Genomic DNA, 6,696 nt, shown 5'->3' with positions numbered 1-6,696 from the left:
GAACGTGGGGAGGACATGTGGATGTGGACGTGAACGAGAAGTAAGAGACAGAGAGCGTGGGACGGCCAGATTTTCTCTCTTTTCTTCTTTATTTTGTTATGTTTTCAAAGAATTTAGTCTAATCATGATTATGATAAGCTAAACCTCTTAACTAGAGCTAAGAGATGAAGCTTGTAGCGTGATTGAGATGTTTGCTTTGTTTGAATTCATATTTTATTGAACTCTCTTGGATATCTAGTTTGATTATAAAGAATATTTTTAGTATTTAATGGTTCGTTGTGACTTAAATTATAATGGATCTGCGATTGCTTTGAATATCTTCTTTTTCCTAAATTGAGATTGTGAAATTAGGCAGTCCCATTGTTCACCATCGTCTCATGGGCATGGTTGAGTGATGGAATCCTTCCTAACTTTCACAATTCTCTTATAATTGGTTATGGATTTGGTAAATTGTTGTTGTTTGCCTTGTCTCCTAAGCATGATTAGGTGACAGAATCACTTCCAATCTTCACTATTCTCATCCTTTGATAATTAGATTCATAAGAAGTTCAGAGATCTGACAAATCTCTTCTTACCAATTGGATAGGATATGACTTTGATTCCAGTTGTGTCCTTGAATCAATACAAAGTAGCTTCCCAATTGCTGCAAGTGGATCCTTAACACCCTAGTTTTCTCACCTTTGAATTTACAAGTTTTAGTTTAATAATTCACCATTATTCTCCTACATTCTCTTGATTTTGATTACATCCTTTCCTAGTTCTAGTTCTGGTTACTTTCAGAATACGCATAAGGTTCAGTCTCTGTGGATTTGACCTCGGTCTTACAGAGATTATTACTACATCGCGACCCTACACTTGGGGTTGTAAACAAGAACCTGGTCAACGATAGCATTAACGCAAGACTAAGTAAAGCTCATAGCATAATCTCCAGGTAACCATCGACAACTGCGTGCGCGTAGCCCTCGCGTAGTGGCGATGACCGTGCTGAGATTATCGGACACATTCATTGCAACCCTCAAGTATAAATATGGATAATTTCTACTGGTACAAGTACGCAAGATCTCACACCCTCACTCTACTCTACTTTACCTAAACCTAGTTTCCCTAGCCTGACTTTGGCATCGGAGGGACCCCTGCTTGAGCCAGGGTCTCCTTTGTTTACTGTTCTGTGTAGGACCAGGGTTTGCTCCAAGCACTCAAGGCTTAACGAAGGGTGATTCAGATTTTGATATAAACAATTATAATTACTTTAATATGATGATCAGCACCATCCAAACATTATCAATTTAAATCAATGGTTAAAAGCGTTGGCTAGTCACTCAGACATGATCTTGTGCTTGTGGCCCATCCGAGACTTGGAATTTCATCCTTTTTGGACAAAGTATATATTTCAGCAGGCTTATCACAACCATTGTGTCTAACATTACATGCTTTCACTAGTTAGAGTTATTAAAATTGATTTAGTAATTAAATTCAAACCCCTATAGATATAACATGTATAGCTACTTTTGGATGAAAGTTGATTCTCATTATGGGGTGCCAAACATAACAGGTGGATTTCAAATCCAGAGGGTTTCAAATCAGGGGGTTTCGAATCCACGCTCCCAAACTGGCCGTGATGGGTCCTTTGGTACCATGGATTTGGGGGTTTGAGGGGAGATGAGTCCCCTAGTATGTATTGTGTCATGAAATAAATGGGGTTTATCCCTTCAAAGATGGGTTTGAAATCGAATATGAAAGCTTGGATTACATCTAAATTCCTTCCAAGAGTTGCATGTGTAATATATGTGTCACTATATTATTAATTTATTAGACACATGGCACACCAATGATATCCCAAAACAATTAGATTATCAATTGCATCACTTAATTACTTTAATATGATGATCTGTGTCGTCCAAACATTGTCCATGTAAAGCAACGGTTAAAAATCATTGGTTAGTCACTCAAATGTGATCTTTTGCTTGTGGCACATCTAAGACTTGGAATTTCCTCATTTTCGAGCATAATATATATTTCAACGGGCTTATTATAACCATTGTGTCAAACATTACATATATACACTAATTAGATATATTAATGTTGATTTAGTAATTAATTTTAAATTCCTATAAATATATATGCACTGCCACGTTTGGATTACATGTGATTTTGATTTGAGGGTGCCAAACACAGAATTTCAAATATAGAAGGTTTCAAATCTTGCGGGTTCAAATCCTGGGGCTCCAAATACATGCTCTCAAACAGGCCCTAAGCATATATGGAAGCACAAATGCATCACTTTATAGAAAACAATGGTGATTGAATGCCCACCATTAAAAACATCTTAAGGACCACAAAAGCTTTGAAGCTAGTTTATATTTGTGTTTTTCCTTAATTAAGGTTTATGTGTCCTTATTAATAAGTTGGATGACAAATAAATATTACGGTGGGCCTTAAAATTTCTGCCTCCTATTTCTTATTTAATGGGCTTCTAGCAAAATGGATGGATGGTGCAGATATAAAACACAAAACACATGCACTATGGTGGCCTCACAGTACCAACACCAACTACCTGATTAGTGTTTGGGTCATAACCCAATTCGCTTCCATAATTTGGACTTCCGTACGACATGGCTTCAATTATTGAGAGCAGGCGTATAAAGAATTGTCTCTGTCAGAGTACCATATCACACCGGGAGTGGATTAGGTGCTCTCTGTCCTCACCCAATCCTCACCCAAGACCGTATGGCACCTACTACGGGGCCTTCTTTAATATATGTATTTTACATTCCCATCGTCTGTTCATTTTTCGAGAGCATTTTTGGGTATGAGCTCAAAATTACATATTCAAAACTCAGGTGGACTATACGTGGTGATTGAACACCCCACCATTAAAAACTCTTTAATGCCCGCCGTAATGCTTATTTGTCATCTAACCTATCAGTAAGGTCACACGAACATAAATAAAGTATGAAAACAAATATCAACTTCATCCAAAATGAGTCAGATTAAAACAAATATCAACTTGACTCGAAGCTTTTAACTCTGTATCACTGTTATTTTCTATGGTATGGCTTACTTAATTTGATTTAAATTTGTTTTATCTCAAGACTGTCTTAAAATGATCCAGCAAAATGGATAGACAGTATGGGCATAGAATACATACATCAAGGTGGGCCCATCCTATTCATCCTTTTGGCTGCTCCTGACATGATATGAGCCTAAAAATGAGGCGGATCTAAAATTCAGGTAGGTCACATGTAAGAAAACAATGAAATTAAATGGCCTGTGTTGAAACATTATTGAGGCAATAGAAGTTCGCAGGCTAATATTTTTATGTTTCATATCATCCCACTGGGAATGACCTAATGAAAAGTGTGGATGACGTATATGTATCATGGTGGACCATGAAAAAGTTTCAATGGTAGGCATTTCCCTCTGTGCCTTTTCTTATCATGTGGATCACTTGAGTTTTGGATCTGCCTCATTCTTTAGCTTATTTCCTGGCATGAGCTGGCAAAGCAGGTGGGCGGAGTGGATTTCTCACAAACACGATGGTTGGCCGCACTAGCTTTTGACAGCAGAGTTTCTAACGGCTGAGGGTCATGTTTAGTTTTGATTTTATGAGATTTCGCATAAGAGATATTTTAGATTTTCTACGGATTGTTAAAAATTATTAATGAGCTGGAGTAAGACGTGATACACACGTACACGGCAAGAACAAGTGCTGCTAACGGGATATAAAGGTACCATTAACGAGCATGAGTAGAACGATTGATTTCATGAGATTTTCTACTTATAATTATAAGTATTATTAAATAACATACTAAAAAGTGCTACGGAAGCTGCCGCCATTTAAAATAGTTAGCAAACGGGTCAATTAGGATCTGCATGGTCCACTGTGATGTATGGGTTTTATCCTCGCCGTCCATCCATTTTGATAGACTATTTTGCGTTATGACTCAAAAATGAGGTAAATCAAAGACACCAGTGGTGATAATGACACCCCCCCTTGAAAGCTTCTTAGGGGCCACCATGATCTTTATTTATCATCCAACCTATTAATAAGATCATGTAGACTTAAATGTAAGGAAAACATGAATATTACCTTAATCTAAAACTTCTGCAGCGCCCAATAAGTTTTTAATTGTGAGTGTTCAATTCCCTTTCTATGGTCAACTTGTCTAGCATTGTTGCCTTGTGATAAAAGTAGGCCTTAAAAGTTAGATTGACCCAACCATCACCCAGGCCACTGTATGAATTTGAAGGTTTGTAGATATGGTCATCGCTCTTCATAGTGTGACATTGAATGGGCTTGATTTTTAAGGCATCCCATCATCATGGTTTTGTCCACTTAATGTATAGGTTGGACGGCATACATAGAAGACAATGGGACCCACAAAGATAATTGTATATCAACAGCCGAATGAGCTGGGGACTGCTTAAAAAAACACATATATAGATAAAATTTTCCTCAAACAGATAACCATTTACAATCCAGCAGGCACCTAATGATTAATTCCCCACATCTAAGGTGGATCCCACATGATGGACAACCCACACTGAAGGTGGGGCCCACACGATGGATGGTTCACATCAAAGGTGTGCTCCAAATGATGAGCAGTGGATACTGAAGGTGGGCCTTACATGATGAGCCTACATCAAGGTTAGGCCACAGAGTCGGTCACCAGGCAATCTACTAGTGTAAAAGGATGCAACATGGTCGTGCCGAAATTAATTTGGCAACTCGTTTATGTTGAATTGTAAATATCTGCTTTTCATGCACAAGCGGCTCACTCGACCAGCTAGGGTGTGGTCCCACCAAACGAAAATCCCCATTCAACCCACGCGCAATGCTTTATGGCATAGGGAGCACGATCCATTGGTAGACTCACAAGAGTTTCATCATGGGATTGTGTAGATTTCTTGGGTTCCATTATCTTATCTAATCCACTGTCTTATCAGATTCATTAATGAATGCTGCCATTTAAAATAGTTAGCAAACGGGTCAATTAGGATCATTTGATCTGCTACATTAATGAATGCCGCCATTTAAAATAGTTATCTTATCTTAATGAATGTCTTGGGGTTGGTTATCTTATCTAATCCACTGTCTTATCTGCTACATTAATGAATGCCGCCATTTAAAATAGTTAGCAAACGGGTCAATTAGGATCATTTGATCTCTTAAGTTTTCTTTCTCTTTTTTTTTTTTTTTTTCTCCAAAATGTGGCAAAGACTTTCTCCCTTGTTCATGCTTTTACTCTTACCCAGGTGGTAGACTCCCTGGAGTTTCAACACCGGGTCAAGGGTTCGAGTACCCACCAGTGGTAAAATCCTGCATGCATGTGTGGGGTGTGTGCGCGCGCGTGTGTCAGTGTGTGTGTGGGGGGTGTGTGTGCATGTGTTTGTGTGGGTTGTGCATGCGTGTGTGTTAAAAAAAAAAAGAAAAAAGATCACTATATATTATGGTGCTCTTAGTTGCATTGGGACACTTAGAGAGAGAAGCAATTGATCTAGATTGTTCATTTGGGTTCAACTCATATTTCATGATCAACCGTGAAAAGATCATGCCGATGACCAAGTCATCAATAATTTAGCCTATGACCCAACTTTGTGGGGCCCAACATAATCTATACTGTACATTCTTTTTGGCAGCCAACTTATTTGAAGGCATGAGTCCAAAAATGAGGATGGTTCAAAATTCGAGCCCACTACCTTATAAGAGGAAAAAAATAATCTGAATTCTGTCTTTGTCACAAACAGAAAAATTCCATTTTCTTATATCTTGATTGGTCTATGTTATCATTGACTTTGACCCAATCAAACTTGCAACAAATAAGAATTTCTTATTGCGATGAGCAGAGAATATAGATCATCAAATTGCAACAAATAAGAATTTCTTATTTGTGATAAGCAGAGAATATAGATAGGAAATAAAAGAAATTATATGCATATTATTAAAAACATTTATAGGGTCATAAAAGTTTTATATCAAACTTATATTTGTTTTATCCCTCCATCAAAGTTCTTGAATCTTACCAAAAGACCGAAGGGCAAATAAACATAATAGTGGGTCCTAGGAATTTTTATTAATGGTGGGTGTCTCACCACAACTGTTTTATGTAATGTGGTCCATGTAGGATTTGGATCTATTTCATTTTCCAGACCATGGCAAAAAATGCGCTGGAAAAACTGAGGAACGGCGTGAATATAAAACAGTACATCTAAGTGGCCCCAAGGATAGGCTTTTACCCGGGCCTCACCTAATCGTCTCCAATCCGCAAAGCCTGTAAGTTGTTAGGTAAAACACGCGCTCTACCGCTTCCAACTTTGATACCGGCATGTGGCCCGGTACTTCGGTATCCATGCAATCCGATTCCATATGAGGCTTTACAGGCGGGCACTTAGAAATGGTACAACATGGCATGTATTAACGAAATTCCACGGACTAGATCGTGCAGCCCACTGTTTCTAAGTGGCTATCCCAAGATCAGATTGTTTGTAATGGACGGCCCAGCAAACCCAACTAACCATGGACACTGTGCGGCCCACCGTGATGTAAGTGTTTTATTTACCCTGTTCACCGGTTTTATCAGATCATTTTAAGGTATGATTCTAAAAATGAGATAGGTCCACATCTCCAGTGGACGACACTACAGGAAGCCGCACAGATAGTGACACCTACCGTTGAAACCTTTCTAAGGGCCACCG

The sequence above is a fragment of the Magnolia sinica genome, chromosome 13 (genome assembly GCF_029962835.1).
Source record: "Magnolia sinica isolate HGM2019 chromosome 13, MsV1, whole genome shotgun sequence".
NCBI classification, from domain to species: domain Eukaryota; kingdom Viridiplantae; phylum Streptophyta; class Magnoliopsida; order Magnoliales; family Magnoliaceae; genus Magnolia; species Magnolia sinica.
The sequence above is the reverse complement of the archived record's forward strand: the minus strand, read 5'-3'. Positions refer to the sequence as shown.